This window comes from Lampetra fluviatilis, chromosome 36 (assembly GCF_964198595.1).
Source record: "Lampetra fluviatilis chromosome 36, kcLamFluv1.1, whole genome shotgun sequence".
Lineage (NCBI taxonomy): Eukaryota > Metazoa > Chordata > Hyperoartia > Petromyzontiformes > Petromyzontidae > Lampetra > Lampetra fluviatilis.
This window is the reverse complement of record NC_136310.1, coordinates 2,490,592-2,515,984: the sequence shown is the minus strand read 5'-3', so window position 1 is coordinate 2,515,984 and position 25,393 is coordinate 2,490,592. Positions and strand designations below refer to the sequence as shown.

The following is a 25,393-nucleotide window of genomic DNA, read 5'->3' as shown; positions in this document are numbered from 1 at the left end:
ATTTTACAGTTTGAATGACGTCTTTAACATTAGTATATTCTCCAATTCATGCCTTTCTCATCCTTGTCTCTCAATGTAATTCCATGCAGGCATCCAAGCATCTAATCCACTCGAGCGCGGGTTTCCGACCCACGTGTTGCTGGCAGTCAACTACGCACCAGTCGTGGGAGCGACACAATAGAACGCCTCTGTATTTCCTACGCCACGCGTAAAAGTGCGTGGCCCGTACCGTAACAACTGACATTGAGCAGTGCTCATTGGAGCTGTGCTCAATGTGCTCAATGTCAACGAGTCGTCGATAGCTTCCGGGGAACGGCACAGAAACACCGCGGGGTCAGGGGGCGGTTGCTTTGTCCAGGTGGGGGGAGGGATGCTCTGTGCCCACCCTTGAGGAGGTATTCCGCCCGGGGGGGGGGGCTTATATATTTGGGGGGAGGGGTAGGGAGCAAGTAACCAGCATTCTAAGGTGGAGCTCGAGTGTGGCGAGTGGGGGGTGTAAGGAACGCGCTATAAATTATGCAACATACACTGGGCTTTATATGTTGGGGTGACCACCTCTCGTCTATTCTGGGACCATATTATCTTAGCTGACGAAAGGGGGCAGGGGTGGTCCTTCTCCCTTCACGCCTCTGAGCCTCTCCCTCTGACTCTCAATTTAAACGTCGAAAGAGGAGGAGGGGGTGGGGGGTAACCCAGCTGGCCTCAATGGGTACAACTCTTTAACATCCCTACATTTTGCAAAGCAGGATGCCCTGCCAAGAACATTTGCCGCATTTAAACGAAGTCCGCCGACACTTCTCCAATCGCCTCCTTCCTCAAAGCATCTCACGTCAGTCACTGCGGTGCCCGAAGCCGTGGTCTGAGGCGGTGATTTCCTCAACAGTTATCTGGTTGCAGGAAAGCCCCCTTTTGGTTTGTGAAGGATTTCCCAGCCACTGCAAGCATTGCACCAGAGTGGGTATCAGTATTCTCATTTTGTAGGTTTTTAAAAATATATATTTATTTAAGTATTCTATTTGCAGTTTCAAACCTCTGCTACGTGAATTGGAATTGTCCAGACTGCCCACTGCCAGAACCCCACATAAATAAAATACCTAAAGACGCATTATTTGAGTATGTCGGTAAAGTCACGTAGATAGGTTAAAAGAAAATAACAAAAAATAACAAACCAAACTCCTAAACAAACAAAAAACCTGAAGACGCATTCAGCCTTTTTTGGATTAACGAAGACATTGTTTTATTAACATGAGTTGCAAATTTCAGCACTCAATGTTTTGTCTTTTTTAGCTTCTCCAATGTTGCCCAGGTTGTGTTTTCTGCCTCACGCCATGAGGCAAAATGGCGCGCCGCGGTGGCGAGATGTCAATTCTCTCACCTGGTATACAGGAGGTCATGGCTTCGATCCCGACTGATACCTCTATATTTGGAGTTTGCATGTTCTCCCCGTGGTCATGTGGATTTTCATCCAGGTTCGGTTTTTCTCTCCACATTTATAATCATGCGTTTATAGTATTTGGCTGCTATACATTTCCACAAAAACCCCCACTTAGTTGAGCTATCCTTTGTGGCAAGATCGCTTCTGAAAAAAAGCTATATAGCTCAGTGGACCATACCTGGTTAAATAAAAAACAGTTTGGTTAAGTTTAAAATATCCTTTTGGAATTCTCGTAGAACAGTGAACTCGCAGTGTTGGAGAACTGCCCACAAATGTTGATATCACAGAGTTATCTGAGATGCCTTCACGCACACAGTAGATGATAACACTTCCCCACTCACTCTGCGTATGATTGAGTAATCACTTTGAATACATATCATCATCATCATAAGAGTCAACCCTGGCAAATCCACTGCTGAACGAACATGTGATATGAAAATCAACCTATCACCTGCACATTAACCGATTTCATTGATCAAGCTCCTCGGTGGACATCCTCCCAGACGCATGCAATTCCTCGGCTTATGATGCATTTTTTACGTGGCGTATGTGTGTGTTTACATCTGTGGGGGGAGTGGTATTGTATTGGTTAGCGTGCTGCGATAACCGCATCGAACCCTCTATGTGCTTTCCTTGGTCTCATAGGTGTTCGCTAATGGCACTTGCCCCAAAAGTAATTTGAGGCTATACGTGCGATCTTTGTCTTTGTACCCATATGTCCATGGCGTGCGTGTGTGTGCTCATGTTTGTGGTGAGCAGTGGTAAGACGATGGCACTGCACAAAATCCATGTGACCTCATTTTTATTCCATTCCACTCACACCAGTGCAAGGGGCAGCGAGGCATAACGAAGCTACCCCGTAGGTCAGCTCTCTGGAGACGGCACAACTGGTACATGTGGTAGGCTCAAGTCATCAGTGTCAAGACAATTGCAATTTTGCCGAACCCAACCACAGTACTCCTCACGAAACCATTGTCGCCGGAGCTGATATTCATCTAACACAACTGACAGCAACGTTACTAACCGGGCTAAAAAAGGGATCTTTGTCTTCGTATTTAAAATTGCATGCATTTGTATGTAGGTCAGTGGCCTTTTTCAGCTGGAAAATGAAATAATTCTTGCAAATCGTGACACTGATTTGCATGCCTCCTACACAAGCAGGTGACATTCATTGAAATTGTTGAGGGCCCACGTGGCATATTTAACATACGCTCATTAAGTTAATTAATCGGAAAATGCCTTCACAGTGTAAACATATTTAAAAAGCGCAATTAGGACTAGAGCAATTTTAACCCATGGAAATTCCATGTGTCCACATCAATAATGTTTGGCAATTAAATGTTTTATTTGTATCAGATCCACTTTTCCCATTTGAGTCAAAGTGAGTGCATTTAAAAAAAATGTTGTTTTATATGCATACCGATCACAGTTATCACAGCTGTTTCGTATGTTCAATTCCAGATAGTTTGATGGTTTATGATGTAGAAATCGATATCGGCCAAAATACTCTCAGCGCATGTTTCTCAATGAACCGGGACGAGAACAAGAATCTGCTCACATTTGCTGAAACTCCAAAGTTCAGATGATTGCTGGACTATGACTGGATTTCAGGAGGTCTAGTTACTGAGACCAGTCTCAGTCATGGAGACCTGTCTAAAAAAACCCTAACTTATGCTCCTAATGATACCGAGACGTAACCGTATACAGCACGTGCATCTTACTCTCAAAATACATCAATGGGTGTGAAATCAAACAATATTGCCAGCACAGTGTGCGGCCTAAAGGCCATCGTCAACAGCAGCAGCTAGGATTAAGGCCTCCCCATGCTATCAGCATCAATTATAATCCAGAAATATAATATTCCACCTAGCACATGTATGTAAGCTGATTCAATCACCCCATCTCCACAGCAGACATCGTCTCAGATGCTTCCTATTCATAGACTGCCACTCCCATCATTATTCTGGACAATCGGTCATCATATACTCTGGCGATAAGACCGTGATAGACGAGGAATATGTATTCCAATTGTCAACTGTAATCCTCGCCAGGAATACCGTAGTTGCTGCACTATTTTTTGTATACAGTTGTCGAGACAGAACTTTGACACTCTATGCTATTTCCGTACGAGTTGCATTCATGGCTCGTCATGAAACGCATTGCCGGTAAAGATCGCTGGCCTCAATTGCAGTAAAGTTACTCGAGTGTTACCATGTGGCCTAAGAGATACATGGAGGCTCAAACCCATTTGCAGAGTACTGTATTAACATGTTTCGTACGCAACAACAACAACAACCGCCATTCGCCACTAAGTGGCGGTGACGTCACCACGACGCTTCGTACGCGCGCACACACACACACGCGCGTTGTAAATGAACCGCTACGTTCATGGGGAGTCTGATAATCTGTGGAGATTACTTTCTGGATTGCACGTATTAAGGGATTGAAGGTCGTTCTATTGGGGATGAAGTGGATTCATTCGCAGACCCTGGTCTTCCTTAGGAGCAGCTGTTCACGGGCAAGTAAACCCTGCACCTCTCGCCATCGGAAACCTTTAGCCAAATTACCAAATAGTCTGGAATATGCTTAGGCAAGACTAATACAATGTTGGTGCTGTTTAACACAGCACCGTGCACTGTGTTGATTATTTTATACCGTTTTACTTTTTGCAGAGAGCGTCGGTCCACGGTTATGTGGCAATTGGGATCTGCTTCCGTGAATAAGGGACTGCCAATTCACCTCTCAAATCTCACCTCTCCAATCTCAAATCTCCAATCTCCAATCTCAAATATCCAATCTCCAATCTCACCTCTCCAACCTCACCTCTCAAATCTCACCTCTCAAATCTCAAATCTCCAACCTCACCTCTCCAATCACAAATCTCCAATCTAAAATCTCCAATCTCAAATCTTCAACCTCACCTCTCCAATCTCACCTCTCCAAGCTCACCTCTCCAACCTCACCTTTCAAATCTCACCTCTCAAATCTCACCTCTCAAATCTCACCTCTCAAATCTCCAATCTCCAATCTCCAATCTCACCTCTCCAATCTCAAATCTCACCCCTCCAATCTCAAATCTACAATCTCAACTCTCAAATCTCAAATCTACAATCTCACCTCTCCAATCTCAAATCTCACCCCACCAATCTCAAATCTCCAATCTCAAATCTCCAATTTCAAATCTCCAATCCCAACTCCCGGCTGCAAGTCAGTGCGCTACGATGTTGCCGCTCGCGCAGCGCTCGCTCGGGTGACGTGGATCAACTCCCACGACACGTGGGAGGGTGGAAGTTGTGCACGCGAGCAGGTACTGTGGGGGATGACTTATTTGTGGGGCTAGAACATAATTTAGGATATTTTTCTTTTGTTACCAGAACGAACGAAGGAGATGAAAAATAACAATAACTATGCATGGATTATCTGTTAAAAAATTAATGGTTTTATGTTACAACAAAACGTGGGCCCGACATACCACGCGGAAAAATTCCGGTAACAGGGTAGGATCCCATAAAAATCTACCCAACGTGTTTGTCCACTTGAGTGGTTAATCGCAGGATGGCAGCCGACGGGTAGCTGTTAGGGCACAATTATTCTTGTGCATATAATTATTGCTTACAGTTATTTATTTTCTCGTGGGCTTGAAGTTTTAAAAAAGATATATTTTGCTTAATTCAATATCTGGGCATCAGATGCATGCCATCACGCAACAGGTCAAATCGTCTTTGAAATCAATCCTGAAGGTGGCTGTACACAATGCTACACGTTTATTCCTCAGCGTTATAATGGTGCAATTCGTAAATTACTTTGTGGGACAATTTGAGATTTCCCCCCCCACCACCACCAAACCCTTCCCCCTTCCCATGCCCCCCACTGTATGAAACTTTCTTCCAATTGTACCGGCCGTCTATTTCCAACCCTGTCCCTGCTATTCAATAAGCCTCTCAGAGCTGGCGCCGCATTAGATGTGAATACCACAATTTTGGTGATAGTTCTGCCCTCTGGATTAGTGTCCACAGGCCGCGGCGGGGCTATTGCTGGCCCCGGGAGACACAGCGAGTGGTGTGGTTTCATGCGGTCGTTCCCGACCCGTGAAAGTTGCGAAAGCCCTGTGAATGGCTGCTGGGCTGCGGGCTGCAGGCTGCAGGCATGGACACCGTGCAGGAGAAATTTTAAAATGCCGCAGTGGGGGGGGGGGGGGATTGTCGGCGCCACGTTGCGGCGACAATGCACTCTGCCACACAGTGTTAGCCGAAGGATTTACTCGCGAAAGTATCTCTCTGCATCTTGGCCTTGTTAATCTACAGAGGGATGTGGGGGTGGCGTGAATACTGTCCTTGATGGGGGGGACGGGGACGGCCACAATAGCAACAGGGTCGAGAACTGCTGGTTTAATGTGTGGGTCACATTTAAACTAAACTATTTAAACAGCTGTTTCATATGTACAATTACAGATAGTCTGATGGTACAAGCCACATAACCACCTATTAAAACTGTTTAAAACTTTACACTTTTTTTATTTCACCAGGTAAGGCCCACTAAGCTATATAACTATTTTTTCCCGAAGCGAACTGGCCACAAAGTATGGCTCAACGAAGTGGTTTAATCATCGTGTGGAAATATATCGCAGCCAAATACTCTGAACGCATGTTGATTATAAATGTGAAGGGGAAAACCGGAGTACCCCCAAGCAAAATCCACGCGACCACAGCGAGAACATGCATGCTCCAAATATACAGCACACGTCAGGGTTGGGATCGAACCCACGGACCTCCTGCATACCCGGCGAGGTAATTAACATCTCGCCACCGTGGCGCTAACGGAGAGGTGATATAATTCACCTTCACCTCCCTCACCAGGTAGGATCGCCATGTCTGAGGTACCAGCAGAGGGCATAACTACATGCGAATCCATTCTCTTCAACAGTGCATACCAGTGAAGTATTGGAAAATGACGGCAGGAAACTCCTTGACGGGAACACACTTCTTTTATTAAATCTTGACTTGTAACAATACAACGCGTGGCCTCTCTTCTTCACACCGCACTTCTCTTGACTCAGGATTCTGTGCTGCCGGCTCTCTGTGCCTCGTGTAGACTCCGCGCCTCGGCTACACTCCTCTCTCGCCTCGTGTAGACTCTGCGCCTCTGCTACACTCTCCTCTCTCGCCTCGTGTAGACTTTGCCTCTCTCTCGCTGGCTACACCGTATGCATACTCGGCTCGTGCAGACCGTTCTCTCTCGCTGGCTACACCGTATGCATACTCGGCTCGTGCAGACCGTTCTCTCTCGCTGGCTACACCGTATGCATACTCGGCTCGTGCAGACCGTTCTCTCTCGCTGGCTACACCGTATGCATACTCGGCTCGTGCAGACCGTTCTCTCTCGCTGGCTACACACTACACATTACCCAGCTCGTGTAGACCGTTCTATCTCGCTGGCTACACACTATACATTACTCAGCTCGTGTAGACCGTTCTATCTCGCTGGCTACACACTATACATTACTCAGCTCGTGTAGACCGTTCTATCTCGCTGGCTACACACTATACCTTACTCTCTTCTACTCTCCATTACTCTCCTCTCCGGGCTCTATCTCTACACCTTCGTCTTCATTCTTAGATGGTTCCACTTCTCCCCCTTGCTCCTCTGTGCATCACCTTATATACCCCTTCTTCCCGGGAGACGGAGCGGATGCGGACCTCAACGTCGGCACCGCTCCTCCGTTACCCAATCCCCACGCGCTATCTCCACGATCCGGTTCCGCTCAGCGCGTGTTTCCACTCTCCGACCAATCACACCGCGCTGCTACCCGATCACTCCCTCTGGGCGCGTCACCGGCACACAGCCAATCAGCAGCACTACCCCCACCCGCGCACTGACGCCTGCTCCTCCCCGTCAGCGCGCGTCACCACACACACACCCGTACATACGCGCTGGCACACGACATATACACCCAGCGCGTATCACCACTACATCACCCCCTCCCACATAGCTCGCAGCCGGCCCGGCTGCTAACAACAACCAACCACGACGATAAAACGACAACCAACAAAAAAAAACCCCATAACTCCCCGAGTGTGCCCCGTAACATAACACAACAACAACAACAACAAGAATAACTATGTACAGATTGACAATGAACGCGAAAAGTCAACAATAACACGATACGAGCAAATTGGAAACGAACGCGCCCCACGTCCCTGCGACTACACGCAGTGACGAGGCGCTCCAACTGCTCCGACTCCTCACGAGGCAGGTCATGCAAAGTAGCACGACCTGGCGCGAGTCCGTCTGGCTGGTCCATCGTATGGGGCGGGACACTGACGACCGTCCGGCGGTTCCGGCCGCTCCAGACGGCGCGGAATGGGCCTGAAAGGGCCGGCCCCGCCGCGGAGATCCGGCCGCCGGTGATCGGCAGCTGTCAGTTCCGAGACACCTGGGAGCAGATCAGGCGACAATACGTGTGGATCAGGCAGAGACATTTCCCCCTCTGGGTCGCCGGTCACGTCACACGCCCGGCCATCACGACACAAGGGGAGGCCATATGGAGGCGAGAACGGTTTCAGTCGGGAGGGGTGAACGTACCACCGGCGCTTTCCCCACTTTATCTGAACGCACTGGGGCCGTGCAACGCGCACGACCTCCACGGGTCCCCTCCACGGTCTCAACAATTTAGGCGACGTAGCCAAGGGTGCCTGAGGGCAATGCAGCCAGGCCCTGTCACCTGGTTTCCATTCGTGCATGGACACCTTCCGTGCCCGCAACCGTTCATTAGCAATTTGGCGAGCCCGCGAATTAAGCCGCGCGGCCTCCCTCGCCTCTGTCAGCTTGTGAATATTAAACTTAATATGTTCTGCCAAATTAGAATTAGTTCGTGGAGCGGACAGGCAAGTTGCGTTTCTATTGGCGGGTCAGCTTCCCGACCGTACATCAAATAGAATGGGGAAAACCCCGTAGCTGCATGGGGGGCCATTCTATACGCGGCAAGGACTCCCGGGACCTGCAGGTCCCAATCTACATGTGCCTCGCACACCTGCTGGCACAGCATGGAAGTCAAGGTTTTGTGGAGTCTCTCCACCATCCCGTCAGTCTGCGGGTGGTACGGGGAGGTACGCACCTTCTTGGTACCCAACAGATCGCACACCTCTTGCAACAATTTACTCGAAAAATTTTTACCTTGGTCGGTCAGCAGGCGTTCGGGAGCCCCCTTGTCCAGGACATAGCCCTGGACGAAGGCATCCGTCACAGCCGCTGCCGACTGGTTAGCGAGAGGCCACGCCATAGGCCATCGGGTAAAGTATTCGACCCCCACTAACAAATATTTATTCCCTCTCGGCGTGACTGGGAAGGGCCCCAAAATATCGAGTGCAACGAGCTCGTTGGTACGCGAGACCTGAATAGATTGCAGCGGTGGATTAGCTGCCACGGCCGGTGGTTTACGCCTGGCGCACTCAACGCACCCCTTCAGAATATGCACCACATCACTTCCCATTCCCGGCCAGTAATAGTCACGCTGAAGCAGGGCAAGCGTCTTGTTAACTCCCAAGTGCAAGAGGCGTTCGTGTGCCGCCAAGACAACCCTCCCCCTCACAGCGGAAGGCACCACGAGTGCGTTCCGCCGGGACAAACTGTCCCATTTCAATAACACGCCCCGCTCAAGTACATAGGAGCCGGTACGCTCCTGGTCCCCCTCGGGACCCCCAACCTTGCGGCGCAATGCTAGCAGCGAGCTGTCCGCCATCTGGAGGCGGCCCCATTCGCTGAGCGACAGCGAGAGCAGCGAGTCCCGACCCTGAGAGGCAGTGGAATCATCCCCACTCGGTGCGCCCGCTGTCGCAGCCAGTGCCCCCATCTCCCCCGCAAGCGTCGGTTTACAGCGCGCCGATCCCGACAAACACGCGCATTCATCACAAGGCAACAACCGCGACAAGCAATCGGCATTCGTGTGTCGCAACCCCTTACGGTACGTAGTCGTAAACTGATAGTCCTGGAGGACTTCCAACCAACGCGACAACTGGCCCGAGGGCTGGGCGACCCTCAATGAATACTGTAGCGCCGCGTGGTCCGTTCGGACTGTAAAGTGACGACCATACAGATATGGCCTAAACTGCTGCACAAAAAAAACAATGGCAAGCAGCTCGCGACGGGTGACACAGTAGCGCTGCTCCGCCGGAGACAACACCCTACTACCGTAGGCGACAACTCTTTCGACACCCCCAACGACTTGGGATAGCACCCCCCCAATGCCCGTGTTGCTAGCATCCGTGTCCAGCAAAAAGGGACTGGCAAAATCGGGATAACACAAGGGTGGGGCACCCACCAAGGCGTCCCGGAGGGAGCGAAACGCGGCCTCCTCCTCCGGTCCCCATTTGAACTTCACTCCCTTCGCCGTTAGAGCGTGCAAGGGTTTTGCAATAGTGGCGAAGTGCTCAACGAACCGCCGATAATAAGAAGCAAACCCGATGAAACTACGCACGTCGGAAACGGACGTAGGTGTCGGCCACGAACCGACACAATCCGTCTTCGCGGGATCGGTGGAGATCCCCGAAGAATCGACAATGTGACCCAAGTATCTAACGGACCTACGAAGGAGGTGACATTTGGCCGGTTTAAATTTCAACTTAGCCGATCGCATTCGCAAGAACACCCCTCTCAATCGCCGGAGGTGTTCCTCAAACGTTTTACTGAAAACAATGACATCGTCCATATAAATCAAGCATGTATCCCACTGCAAGCCCGACAAAACCAGCTCCATAAGTCGCTGAAACGTCGCTGGAGAGGAGTGAAGTCCCATGGGTAACCGGTTAAACTGGAACAGCCCCCCTGGAGTCCGAAATGCTGTCTTAGGTTTCGACTCTTCGTCGAGCGGCAACTGCCAAAACCCCGATAACAAATCAAGAGTCGAAAAATATCGCGCACCAGACAATGCATCGAGGGACTCATCCATCCTGGGGAGCGGATACGCGTCAGCCACAGAGATCTTATTCAGGCGACGGAAATCAACGCAGAATCGCAGGGACCCGTCCTGCTTCTTAACCAGCACAATAGGCGCTCCCCACGGGCTAGAGGAGGGTGAAATAATATCGGCTTCTAGCATATCGTTAACAGCCGACTGAACATGTTCCTTCTCCACGGGACTCAGTCGGAAGGGATTTAGCCTGACCGGCGCCGCATCGCCCGTTTCAATGTGATGGTGCAACAAATCCGTGCACCCAATGTCATACTTATGTTTACTGAATACATCAGAGAATTCAATGAGCAACTCGCGCAGCGCACCCAACTGCGCCGCTGACAAATCGTCCGAGGCGGCACATAACGAATTGACCCACTCAAGGTCTTCCCTTGGCTCAACGTTCCGCGCGGGGCTCGAGCCCACCTGCGCAACCAACCCATCATCCCCAGGAACCTGCGCCGCGTGAGCCAGCACGGTGCCCTGCGGGATGACAGCTGGTCGCGACCCCGCGTTCAAAACCATCACAAACGGATCCCTGTCAGCCCGCACCAAAGTGTGAGCCACCGATAAATCAAGACCCCCGACAGCCTTGTTAGAAGGACCCAAAAGCATACTCTGTCCCGAAGCCTCCCTCACCCATGGTTTTCGCAACCGGAGGGGAATCAACATCTGTGAACCCGGGGGCACTTGCACTGTCTGCGTCGCCACCGCTTGTATCGTAGCGCACGCCGTCCGAATGTCAGTAGGGCCCGTCAAAAATGAAATCCGGCGACCCGATGGCAGTTCAATGCATCGTTGATCGATAAGAATTTTAATGGGCATTTTAGCCAAAAAGTCAGTGCCCAAAAGACACGGAACTGCCAAAGAAGACGAAACGAAAACGGGTCCCGATAATTTGATATCTCCAATGCAAATGGACGCCCTAACCTGACCGATAATGCCCAACGATCCCCCATTAGCGGCGTAAAATGGCACATCCACTGGAAGCAGCGGACGACATTGGACTGGAAGAATATTATAAATGAGGTCCGATATAATAGTTGCCGATGCCCCCGTGTCCACTAACACCCTAATCTCAACCCCATCAATAGATCCCGTAACAACGGACGAACCCGCCGAAGCAGCCACAATTCTATGCCCCAATTCCGCCCATTCAATGTCTCCCTGGTCCCGGCCGAACCCCCCTCGCCGAACCGAATCCCCGAACCTTAACCGGCCCTCCTCCGCCGCAACGCGGCGTCCCATGTGTGCCGAATAAACAGGCCGAGCGTGTGAGGTGCCGCGACTTGCCGGGGATTGTAGAGATGACTTGGGCTCTCGGTCGTCGTCCAGCCGAGTTCCTATGGCGCGCTGCCGCGGAGCGCGGCACCCGGACGCCACGTGGCCCCGGAGGCCGCAGTTATAGCACGTGACGAGGGTCGGAGTAGATCTTGGTTGCTCCGACTTTCGGCCCGATCGCAGAGGCGACCGGGCCCCCGGCCTCCAGTCCCCTGGTCGTCCCGTGGCGAACGCCTCCTCTCGTGGGCTGACGACTTGGGGTTCGGCGACCACCAACCCCGGGGCTGCGACGACAGCAGCGTTGCAACCAACGCCTTGCTTCCGTTGTAGGGCCTCGTGCGCTTGAATACTCGTGGCGACTCTCAAAGAAGAAATATCAATGTCGTCAGCTGTGTTGATAGGGACCCCCAGGTCCTGCGCCAACTTGAGCAGCTGCTCCAAAACCATCGCGTCTTGGCCCTCCTCGTCCATCCGAGGGAACGCAGCATCAGCAAGAGCCAGCAACGCCGTGCGATAGGCCAGCGCGGTCTCCGTGGCCGCTTTCCGTCTTGCGTAGAACTGATGGCGGCATGTAGAGGGAGGCCCGTAGACCCTGGCCAACAAACCCAGCGCATCCTTCAGCGTGGAGCGGTCCGACCTCCGTGCAGCCCTGAAGGCCGCGAGCGCATCGTCGTCCAACATGGCGGGCAATGCCCGCAGCGCCGTAGCATCGGACCACGCTGACATCTCTTGATGCGCCAAAAACCTTCGCTGAAATTGGCCCCAGTCTCCGCCTTCCGCCTTGAAGGCTGACAACGTGGGCAGGCGCTGCTGAAAAATGAAGTCATCCGCCTCGTGGTTCCTCTCCGCCTGTCCGTCGGTGTCTAAGATGGCGGCTCCAGCAGCAGACGTAAGATGGCGGACCCCCTCGCGCGCTGATGACGTCGATGCGCGCGCTTGGGAACCCACCACCACGTGGCGCTCGCCGTTCCCGCCAAAAGTAGGCCCAGGCGCAATGGCGGGAATCCCCCATTCGTTTTGGCGGGAATCTGCGGGGCGACCTTGTAAAATGTCCCCCACCGTCCCCGCTCCTCCCGACGAGCTGATCTCCGCCAAGATGGACGCGGCGGCGAGCAGCAGCTCCGCCAGTCGGGAGTGCGCCTCACGAAGCCCGGCGTCTGTCCCCGGTCGCTCGGCCGGCGCCGTCGACGGACCCTGCAGCGTGGGCAAGTCCTCTTCCTCACCCCCCGCCACCAGCGGCTCCGAGTCGTCCAGGTCTTCCTCGCGGTCAATCCCGTGGGTCCTACGGGTCTTCCTCGTCTCCATACTTGGAAGCCCGTTTCACTTCTGACGCCAGATGAAGTATTGGAAAATGACGGCAGGAAACTCCTTGACGGGAACACACTTCTTTTATTAAATCTTGACTTGTAACAATACAACGCGTGGCCTCTCTTCTTCACACCGCACTTCTCTTGACTCAGGATTCTGTGCTGCCGGCTCTCTGTGCCTCGTGTAGACTCCGCGCCTCGGCTACACTCCTCTCTCGCCTCGTGTAGACTCTGCGCCTCTGCTACACTCTCCTCTCTCGCCTCGTGTAGACTTTGCCTCTCTCTCGCTGGCTACACCGTATGCATACTCGGCTCGTGCAGACCGTTCTCTCTCGCTGGCTACACCGTATGCATACTCGGCTCGTGCAGACCGTTCTCTCTCGCTGGCTACACCGTATGCATACTCGGCTCGTGCAGACCGTTCTCTCTCGCTGGCTACACCGTATGCATACTCGGCTCGTGCAGACCGTTCTCTCTCGCTGGCTACACACTACACATTACCCAGCTCGTGTAGACCGTTCTATCTCGCTGGCTACACACTATACATTACTCAGCTCGTGTAGACCGTTCTATCTCGCTGGCTACACACTATACATTACTCAGCTCGTGTAGACCGTTCTATCTCGCTGGCTACACACTATACCTTACTCTCTTCTACTCTCCATTACTCTCCTCTCCGGGCTCTATCTCTACACCTTCGTCTTCATTCTTAGATGGTTCCACTTCTCCCCCTTGCTCCTCTGTGCATCACCTTATATACCCCTTCTTCCCGGGAGACGGAGCGGATGCGGACCTCAACGTCGGCACCGCTCCTCCGTTACCCAATCCCCACGCGCTATCCCCACGATCCGGTTCCGCTCAGCGCGTGTTTCCACTCTCCGACCAATCACACCGCGCTGCTACCCGATCACTCCCTCTGGGCGCGTCACCGGCACACAGCCAATCAGCAGCACTACCCCCACCCGCGCACTGACGCCTGCTCCTCCCCGTCAGCGCGCGTCACCACACACACACCCGTACATACGCGCTGGCACACGACATATACACCCAGCGCGTATCACCACTACACCAGTACCAACGCGTTGTTTTGGGGAATCGTGCTCATGTGTTTTCAAAGCATCTGTTAACTTTTTAGCAACATAAGTTAGAATTTTTAAAAATGCTATTAATTTCGAGACCTATGTTCACGTCACAAACCTTATTCCCAAAGCGTTCGAACGTTTTTGGCAAACAGCATCTTATTTGCAAGGTCTTCATGTAAACAGAACACTAATAATGTTCATTTGAATCTGTATCCGAAAATGGCAAGCAATTGCAGATCTGGATTTTACCCTGTATTGTTTTAGATCATCTGTAACCGAGGTTGGACCGATTACTGCATTCAGACGTTGGCTCTGCCACCAAACGCGTACGTCCACGCATTCGTTCTAAAAGCTACACATTTGATCTGACACCAACAATGCATCATTATGTAACGATGTCGAATATTGCTGGACGTGCTTTTATGTTAATGAGTGATGTGCTTCTGGAGGAAACGTAAATGCCAGTGTTCAGTAACGGTGCATTTGTTGCAGTGCTGTTATGGTGTAACGAGAAGCACCTGTGGGAATTAGCGTTTTAGCAGCCCTCAGAGAAGTGAAAGGTCCTTAAGCTGTGGCCTTGGGGGAGAGGGGGTGATGAGAGAAATCTACCAGGTAAAGGTAGACAGTAGAAGGGAGAGAGTTCTGTGAATGTGGAGACAACCCCTTGAGAATTAGCCATCACCCCCGTGGTGACGCAGTCGAGAAGACGTTTCTGGAGAGGGACATTCTGTTCTATTCCGTTGTGTATATATAAAGTGCCTTTCGCCAAGGACAATGCTTTCCGACGAAGGTACAAAATGGCAGTTGGTTATTGGGTTTGGAAAAGGACTGAGCAGTGCCGGATTAAGCTCGTGCGGGCCTGTAGCATATGTTATGAAGGGATCCTAAATTAAAACAAAAAAACAAATATTAAAACACATCCACCTTCATGCTACCCCCCCCCCCCCATTCTATCAGCCTCATCCACTATCGCACTCCACCCATTCCTCCTTTAACCCCCTGCAACATCGCCTCCATCTCCTGCTCCCATATCTCATTCCCAGTGCCGGATTATCCCAGTAGCACAAGTAGCTACGCATGCTACGGGCCCCGCACTTTTAAAGGCCCCGCGCTAAATGCTTTCAAGCTATCAATTCCGATTCAGTGATTCTGCACTTGCTTTATTATTATAGTACTAGACTTCCTTCAATATTTATGAACGACTGGGTGTTTAAGGTTAACGATTTGTCGTATAATCTAACTGTATAGAAAATGAAAACGAAATACCATTACTTTACTATGCAAGTTAAAAATGCGTGTTTTAATACTTATGTGTTTTATTTTTACTTAGGGCCCATTTATAACATATGCTACAGGCCCTGCACTAGCTTAATCCGGCACTGCGTACAGGACAGGAGCGAGGTATGAAGGAGGTTGAGAGGCAACTTGCACTTGGAATGCAGTTTAGTTGGCGACCAGGGTCGAAAAAGGAAAACCCTTTGGCTTAAAGGTCATGATTAAATTATAAGTAGCGCAATGCCACACATTTTTTTTATGTATTCATTGAGTCCACCAACAACAAATGCTAATGCTGAGTCAGCTTGCTTAAGGAATACATTTTGTGCTGATGAAATGTCACCTGGCATTTGTATCTCTACGTGTGCAATGTAAAGTGTTTGAAATCCTTATGTAACCAGACTGACGTGCCTTCAAGGGCAGTGCACGCTGATAAGTCAGCGTAGCTTTGCAATATCAAACAGCCGTCAGATTGTGGTAAATAATGAAATGGCATGTCACATCTTAACGTAATCTTACTCGGCAGACTGACACAAAATGTCAGGGATTACATCTTGAATCATTGCTTCACTTGATGCAGCTAATTCGGCTGTGACGGTCCCACCTGATGACGGAGACTTGTGTTGCCTCCGAAACGTCGTGAATTTTATTTTGTTTTGTTTTATTTTACTTTCATTAATTTTAATGTTTTTTACCTACGTGACTTTACCGAAAAAACCTGAGAATATGAATCATTGCAGTCACGAAAGCTTCAAATCTAGAAACAAAATGTCAGGTTTATTTAAAGGCAGCGGGTGAAGATTATGCACGGAAATTACATTACATTTCCAGAGCAGACCAATTGTAATGTGACAAATTAATAAAATGTGTTTAAAAATATCTATCTCATATCGACACTTAACATACGTTCCAGGGATCCCAGCCAATCATATGACACCCTACTGCATTGCGAGTAATGCTTTTTGAGGTATTATAGTGGTTAAGGGCTACTAAACAAAAATGAATCTCAGCAGTTAGGTTATTGCATAATGTTCTGAGACATGTGGCATGGAAATCCCTAAACATTCAGTAAGAAAAAAAAACATATTTTCGCTTACATTCACAATGCACGCTGATACCACTGCGCACAGAAGGGCCTCTTATATCGGGCACTTGGCCTACTTTTCCACCCTAGCCATGTGTCTTGAAAGAAGCAGGAGGGCCCACGCTTTACTCCAGTCCCATTGACTTGTCCAGTGAACTAAAATTGTGAACAAAGGCTGGCAATTAAAAAGAAACGTGCCCATCGTTTCAACTTCTAAGCCAGGAGATTGAGCCAGGAACCTCTGGATTGCAAGTTCAGTGTTTTCACCGTCATACCATGGCAGCATTGCCATTAATGATACCAATGTGTTCGTGTGGTTCTTCAAGTGAACACACTGATGTCTAAGAATAACCAGTTTTAAACTTTTGTATGTAGATAAGCTACGTACTGGGCATTGTGCACGCAAAAATATAGGAATTACCAATTGCATTTGAATGCAGTGTGGCGATTTCGCTGCAAAGCTTGAGTCCACATAACAGGCAAAAACTGACGCGTACACAAAGAAAGAGCAGTCACATGATCTTTGAGGCCTATACTGTGAACCGTTAACGTACAGTATGTACAATATGTTGTTTTTATTCGTTTGCACAATGAATGTTTTTTTTTGCCAAATAAATATCTTAACTTGATACACTTGTATTTAAAAGAAAACAAGTCAAAAGTCACTTGCTGCTCACATGATTATAAAGCTCGGCAAGGACGAGCACTCAAATCATTTATTGAATTGCATTGGCACGAGTCCAAATATTGAACGCAGCACAAAATGCCACCTCACTTGGGAATGGCACCATTCAAATTTTTCCTCATGACTTCCACCATTGAACCACCGAATATAACTATTCAACAGATTCACATGGAGCATTGGTAGTTACCGTGCATGTAAACCTACAATATTTATCGAAGAACATGGGACTAAACACACCGAGGCTTACACTGATGTGGACCTGTGCTCAACGAAACGTGGGGACATTATCAAGAGTCACCGTGCATGTTAATGAAGTGCGAATGAGCGTGTAATCCCGAGCAAAACGTCACCGGCTTAGAATGGCTCTGAGAGATTACACAAGGGGCTTAAACCGAATAATGCCACCGATGGGACATTCAAAGATACAAACGAGTTTGCATGGGATTTTCCCCCGTGTGTGCATCCAAATCAGTGTCTCGCAGAGCCAAAAGGTCCACAGATGCCCTCAAAATTTCAATAAGGTAAGGTTTATGAACATATTTTTTTTACAAACACTGATGCTTTTGTGGCAATAATAACGTGAATTTGAGTCCTGGTATGGAATGTAAATGTGGGTTTCAGTAAAATGAGTTAGCTCTAGTGCATGTACATTTCTCTAGGGCAAGTGACACTTTTGTACATGCATCCACATATACAACAGTGATTAAAGCGGTGGTCTTTTTCTTGGAATGGCTAGGGAAGTAGTTTCTAGTTTGATGTCGAGGTTAGCAATCCATTCAACGGCTTCAGGTGAGGCACAGTGAGTGGTCGCGATGCCACCGACAATGGCTGTCTCAGGGCAGGAGTTCGTCACGTGGGGCGATCGGCTGATTTGTGTGGTGGCCACAGTCACCGATTGGGCTGCTCCCTCGCACTCCACTTGTGGAGCGAGTGGCCTCATCTTTCCCCAGGCCCTGTCCTCAAGCGGTCGAGGGTTGTCCAAGCGGTGGTAACTCGGTAGAAAGAAAAAATCGACCGTGTGTCTGACATATTGTGATCGTATTGTATGGACGTCAAGCCACGTGTAGTTAATATTTGTACATGTACTCGTTATCTGGCATCTGCACACGTGTGTTTTATATGTGTGTTTGGGTAAACCCAACTGGCCTAGTATGGTGCTGGCTGAATTACATTGCAATGTTTGTCATATAATATCTATATTATGTATAATATCTAACTAATAAGCACTTGGATTTGGTTTCTTCGGTTCAGAAATAGGATCATTCCCAAAAAGAATTGGCTCATTTAATATCGCAACCTTCAAGGTGGCATTTGTTAATGACAAAATGTGGTTCAATATGTTCTACCTGTTTTGTGTATGGAACTTTGTTCTTTTCTTGACACTTTCCAACTAATGTAGAAACCGTTTATGGATAATCTCTGTCTCTCCATCGTCTGTAATGAGTGGGGGGCCCGGGGTGGGAGACAGTATAACTCCAGTAAGCATGGTCCAATTTCAACAGAACTTCAGGATAAATGTGTTCCTATTCGGGACTTGACCTATTTGAATTTGTCTAAGTATGTCAAAAGGTGGCTTCAACTTTGGCGACACAAACCAGAGCAAAAAATGACTTCACTGTGTGCAAGTATGAAAATACGTTCGTGGCATGATAGCTGTCAGCTTCCTTACTTATAATCTAATACTTGCCAAGGGCAAATGCATGCTGTAAAGCATTGCAAAACATGCGTGGTTTCTCACCTGTTTGTAATACAATTGGTAGAAAGTGCCTCCATTGTGCAATGTTAAGATGGCATACCTCTTCACCATGTTGATACAAAACAATACTTCGTTTTTATGCATATTCGATACACGAGATATGTATGGTATGAGTAACTATATGTGACCACAAAGTTGATTACCAGGAGTCTCTTACGTTGTCTCGTTTATTCTGTCTTTAACTTCGGGATGATACATTTACATGTAAAGGGTGTAACTTCAGTTCTGATTGGATTCTCGGATTGACAGACCATGAATTAGAATGCGAAACAAACAAGATCAGTATGCAACCTGATCGGCAGAACAAAACCATGTCCGATGCAAGTGATCAAAATCGTGCAGAAATAAATAGCAGGTCCTGATCAGGTAGGCTGTATCAGATGTGTCCACTGAGTGGTCAGATGGGAAGGTATCATTGATTGTATCCAATCGGAATGCAATTTGGATCAAGATTGGACTTGACTTCATGGTTCAATATTCATTCCCCGTCTCATTTAACTTTCTATCTCTCCTCTACTTGCGTTTCCTGCCTTTGATCACGACCACAACTTCTTTAGACCCGTAAATCTGTATTGGACATGACAATTCCTCGGTTGCCAGTAATTTTTAGTTTTCTATATTCGCTTTTGTGAGATATAAAAAAAACTAAATCATTATACGTGTATTCGGCACGTTTAAAGAAAGTACCCGATATCAAAGTTCACCAGAAATATGTGTGTCATGTGATATAGATGTTATCACATCAAGACGTGTTTTTTTAAAGCAACAGTAAAGTCATGTTTTTGTTTTTCTAATAGTGCACATGATGATCACGAGAGGGTTATTTTTTAGGTTATGAAGCACAACATTTTCAATGCGTCGCAAATAACACGCGTCTAATGCGTTGATACGATGATACGTTTATTTATTTTATTAAGAATCGGGTTTTGAATTATGCAAGGGGGATTGTTCTTGGTCAAAGTCTTCCATGGTAATCACCGTGCATCATTGGGGTCAGCCCTGACAAAAACATCAGAAGCGACACAAAAGGGATGGTTCAGTATCCATGGAGACAGCATGGCTCACAGAGTAATGTTTACAAAATAATTGGATTGAACAAATGTATTAATTGCGGTGGGAGAAAAAGTTAATGTGACCATAATGGGCATTCTCGCTTAGCATAATTCATAATTAAAAGACGCAATCTCACCAATACTGCCAATGACACTCAGGACCAAGTTTCAGGTGTTGAAATCTGATGCTCATGAAGCTAATATGTCAGTGTTATACGTATTATTTGGTTCTTTCGGTTAAGTCACGTCTAAAGATAAAATAATAAATTAAATTAAATAATAGAATACGACGTTTCGATTGCAACACAAGCAATCATCATCAGGTATAATGAAATAGCGACATAAAATCTAACCAGAAAACTATAGACAGACATATTAGCAGACAGATATCACCAAGATACATAGCGAGAGCAACACAGGTAACAGAGAGGGGTGATCGTCTCTGTGGGGTGGCCTTAAATAGACAGAGGGGGGGGGGCGGAGGCAGAGAGAAGGAAGGGGGGTTAGAGAAAAAATTAGCATATCAATGAGTGGTCAACAGACGTGGTGCTGCACGGCAAGTAAGCCTGAAAATCAGGAGGACACACTAAAATTAAATAACCTAGTAAAATATCGAAATGTAATGTAATACAACATAATTCCTGCAGTCACGAAAGATCTAAAATTAAGAGTGTTGTACGTTTTCCAGGCTTGTGCAGGCCCACCCACCTCCTTCATAGGTGCTTCTCGCTAACAGCACCTTGCCCCAACAGTCTCGTGAAAGCTACACGGGGGATCTTTGTCTATGCTGTGTACAGCTCTCTGATGTGTCGTGGGGTCGTACCGCGTGTTGTTTGGCGCAATATGCCCGACGTTTCCGCACCGCATTCTGGGAGCTCCTTCAGTTCGGTTTCTGGACGCAGTCGTCCAATTTCACGCCGAACAATCCAAAGACGCGTGATGCCACCGACAAACACATCGGGGAGCTAAATACGGTGGTGCCTTTAAGACAGACACTTGATGGTTGCTGCAATGCGCCGATTTAACAAGTCGCTTATTTTTCATATCTAATATTTTTTTTTCAGCCACTGGGCCTCAGTAGAGGAGGAGGAGCTCTTAATGGAATGATGTGTTTCCCGGCCGTGTGGCTTAGCCGAATCTCGCCAGGGGTAACAGACTTGTGCATTTCCTGCGGTGCCAGGGAGGATCTGTCCCACCGGTACTTACACTGCCAGCGGCTCAAACCAATGTTCCACCTTTTGGGGGACATCCTCAGGAAACTGGCGGTGCCCTTCTACAGCAGCAGCTTCGTATATGGGGTGCCTTACCTGGCTAACAAGCGCCATGACCTCGCCAACTTCGCCTGTGCTCAGACGAAGATGGCGGTGTACAGAACGAAGAAAAAGATGCTGGAAGGTGACACTGACGGCTGCTCTGTGCTGCTTCCAGTGTTCAGGGGCCTGCTTAAGGCGCGGCTCCGGCTGGAGCACGCGTACCACACACATGCCGGTGATGTGCACGTCTTCTTCGAACGCTGGGGAGCCGGACAAGCCCCTCTCTGTACCAGCGTGAACGGCACCCTCGTGTTCACCTTCTGAGGCACTCGCTCGTCACCGTGGCGTGCGCGATGACCACCACCACCACGTGACTTTTCTTTCGTGTTGTTCGCGCTGCATTTAGCGCCACAGCGCGTAGATTTATAGCGTTTATTTGTGTTGCTGGTGACTTTGTGTATTTCATATCGGAATCGCCTCCAGTGCTGTTGCTGCTGGCGGCAATAAAAGTTGTTAAAAAGTCAAAGTCTTGTCATGATGGGATGTTTCCTCTGGCAGTATATTCTTCCCAAAAAGGAAAAGCGTGAGTATACATAACATCTAAAGCATGTTTTTCCCCCCATGCTATACATATATCAGAATTATTCTTTGTCTCGATGATTGTATTCATAAGGCACACGGTGTATGTTCCGAACACAACCTCGTGAGAGTTATTTGTAAAAATGTGCCCCTAATTCATATTATTTTTAAAGGCTATATTTTGCGGACGGTTGCACTTTAATCACTTAAAAAACACAATAATACGAGAAAAAGATTGTGCTGTATTAGAAATTCTATGCGTACATTACAGAGATAGTGAAACGTGGGTTAACTACAAATGTTGAATGCTTGGCTACCTTTGATGGTGAACCAGCATCAAATTGATTGAATCAGTAGGCGAGTGATAGCAGGTGGTAGTACTTTTGGAAAAATGAGTTTAATAATGAAAAGCAATGTGCCTGAAGTAGTAGGTTTAACATCGTAGCATATTGCCTGCTATGACATTGTTCGTACAGCATGAACACTGATGGAGAAAACGGATCAAAATCTGAAAAGTGTTCATAGAAACATGAAGAGGAGCATTCCATACATATGAGCAGGCTTTCATGATCAATAGGATTCATAATTGGTTTATTTTGGGTTGAATCATGTTGGTATAGTGTACATTTTGGTTTACTACAACCCTCCTGCACCGCCTGAATAAGCCAATCAAATCAAATCGTAACGTGGGAAACATCAATTTAACACCTAGGCTGTCGCGACCAATATTACCCATAATAAAGTTTTTGTTTGGGTTAGATCAGGTAAATATGGGAAAACATGCCAACCGACTTGGTTCGTCAGCAAACCCGCAGTGCCGAAACGCAAGCAGAAATTTGTTTTCTTGGTTCTTTCGGTAAATGTAACGTAGAAGGGAAGTAATAAAATAATAAAAATAAAACATAATAAAATAATTCTCACGACGTTTCGGCCACAACGCAAGCAGCCGTCCTCGGGTGAAGAAACGTCGTGAGAATTATTTTATTATGTTTTATTTTTATTATTTTGTTACTTCCCTTCTACGTGACTTTACCGAAAGAACCAAGAAGATGAATCCCTGCAGTCACGAAAGCTTTAAATCGAAAAGAAATTTGTTTGACAACATTGTCCACCGTAACGCCGGAGATCCCGTGCAGCAGCATCAGGCGTGAACAAGAAGTCCCCGTTACCTCGTGGAGTGGTGAGCGCTCCTCCTACACTCAGACGGGGAGAGAGGCACGTGGATCGGAGAAAGAACGCCAAAGTTACAGACGCCATGTTTGCAATCCATCTCTCTTGCCCCCCTAATATTAAACTCGATCTGTTTTTTTTCACGCCTTGAAAAACAAACGAATGTATCGTATACGTTGTTATTTTGTGTGTGTCTGTGTGTACAGAGCAACAACAGAACCTTGAAGACGAAATAAAAATGTGCCCTCTCCCACCCAAACTTGTACCACTGGAAGAGCCCGGAACAGTTCTACACAATTTAAAAGTTATTTTTAAAGTGTGTTTGCATCATTCAATAGTTTTACTCTCGCGTGTTTGCTTGCATGTGGCTACATTTTAGGTAAAAAAACACACTCCACTTGTCTAATGTTGTCCATACATTGATAATGCATTGTATATTAATGGTTCTTTTGGTAAAGTCACGTAAAAGGGAAAACATTTTCTTGCTGTGGTTTCACACCTGATGATGATTGCTTGTGCTGCAATCGAAACGTCGTGATGAAGTACTCCACCACTAGGGACTTGGCCAAGCTTGCCATGCTTCTCCACCACGGCTTGTACAGCGGTGGCGGCAAAGTCAAAGGCAACCGCGGCGGTGCGCTTCTTCAACAAGACACCGTTCGGACCTCGCTGGCTCCTCTGCACGAGTGCCAGGAGGGATATTTCGCCCGCAAGATCGGCACGCCGTGGGAGACGGACGAGCGGCTGGGGTACGACGTGGTGAGGAAGGACGGCGACATCGACTGCAGCTTGGCCCACATATGGACGAAATCCCTGTAGGTTACAAAGATGTGGCTCGGTTTCTTAATGGATAGAATCTTTGAAGTCACTTTCGAGGGAGAGTATCCCTGCGTCTTTCGTACGCCCAATGTTACGCTGTCCGTACAGTCTCAAGACGGGCAATTGTTTCACTGTTACGCCTTCGACATGTATGGTGTCTCTCCAGGTTTTGATATTCCAGGACTGAATATATTTATATTACCAGGTTTTCAAAATTGAAAAAGAAGGCCCCTTCCTAATTGGTGTTAATATTACAAAATTGAACACGAAGCCGCTGTGGCTTAATAGGTTGGTTAATGTCCAGGTGAGGTGTAATAGCAGAATTTCTAATACGTTAAATACGTATCATGTGATCGTGCAGTGACATATAATTACGTGAAATGTTCAGAACAAAAATTAAAGCTCGCTGTTGAGATCAATTAGAATCCTATAGGAAGAGGTAATGTATTTGTAAAAAAAAAATGTGCTTTGTAAAAATGCACATAATTCATATTCCTTGATTAATTCAATAATATAGTGCAGGTTTTCTGGGGATACCCGCCGAATTATCAGCATGTTTCTTATTGTTATTACATGCAAATCAAGGTATCCAAACAAGAAAGCTTACATGAAAGAAAGACATCTCTTGAAGTAGTGTCATGCAGTGGATAATTCGAGCCGTTTATTTAGAGCCTAAAACATGCAGTTGTCCGTGATATTTAAAATAATGTGCCAATTTGGATCAATAACACACGAATAAAGAATGGGCCCTCTGATGCTATTATTTGGTTGTACCTCGCGTGTCTCTCAGCACGATGTCCAAAGTTTTTCTCCGCGTGCTGGAAGCTTCCTCCTCCTCCAGCACGTGGAGTGAGCACGTGGAGGAGTGAGGACTTAAGTTAATATTCAGTATTTCTCAGCAGTTGTCCTTCATCAACACGTTGTACAAACATGACCAAACATTTAGACGACAAAATAATATACACATTTGTATAGCGTCTGTTGATGCTACCGGCTGAGGAGTGACCTCCCATGGAATGAAGATTGACTATGGGGTTTGCAAGAAGGGAGAGAGATGAGAGAGACATGGGTCAGACCATGAGGACTCTTACAATCATTGCAATCTTGAAATGAATCCAAGACATGACTTTGCAAGCAGGTGAAAATCCTAACAGGAGCTTATTACATTAAGGATTGAAAACATATTATATTAATAACACATATTAAGCAAAGGAGATTTTGTTTTCTGCAATGTCGTTGCCAACAGCAGTGTGTTAATTTATTTCTGCATTTATCATCGGTTGCGACATTGGGGAAACAAAGTCGCACGCATTGTTGGTCTAAAACTTCTATACAGAATCGTCTGGAATGCACCTGAGATCACGTGACTTTGTTCAAGATCATGTTTTCTCGTTACAGCTGCAACGTCACTCTCGGTGTTGGATGCTTCGGCACGGATCACCTGGCAACACAGCAAAACATTTATCCTCATGGTGATTGATATTTTCCTTCACCGATGTGTGTAGGTTTTCACCACGGTGTTGTTCGAAATTGATGTCTGACGTTTCGCACCACATACAACCCAAAAACACGTCGTAGTGCTGTAGAGCACAACCGCAGATACCTACGCAGTAGTGATGTGTTATGAAATATGTACACGTTGGCATATTCGTTACGAGAACCAAATTA

The 25,393-nt window shown here is 47.6% G+C and overlaps 1 long non-coding RNA gene across 1 annotated transcript; it reads right to left on the bottom strand.

The window, feature by feature from the left end:
- Positions 1-23,611: 23,611 nt before the first annotated feature.
- On the bottom strand, positions 23,612-25,183 carry LOC144945160 (uncharacterized). Its single transcript, XR_013639625.1, has 3 exons — positions 25,079-25,183; positions 24,500-24,560; positions 23,612-23,719 (listed from the first exon to the last, which is right to left on the bottom strand). It is a non-coding gene; the product is annotated as an uncharacterized LOC144945160 (long non-coding RNA).
- Positions 25,184-25,393: the final 210 nt, after the last annotated feature.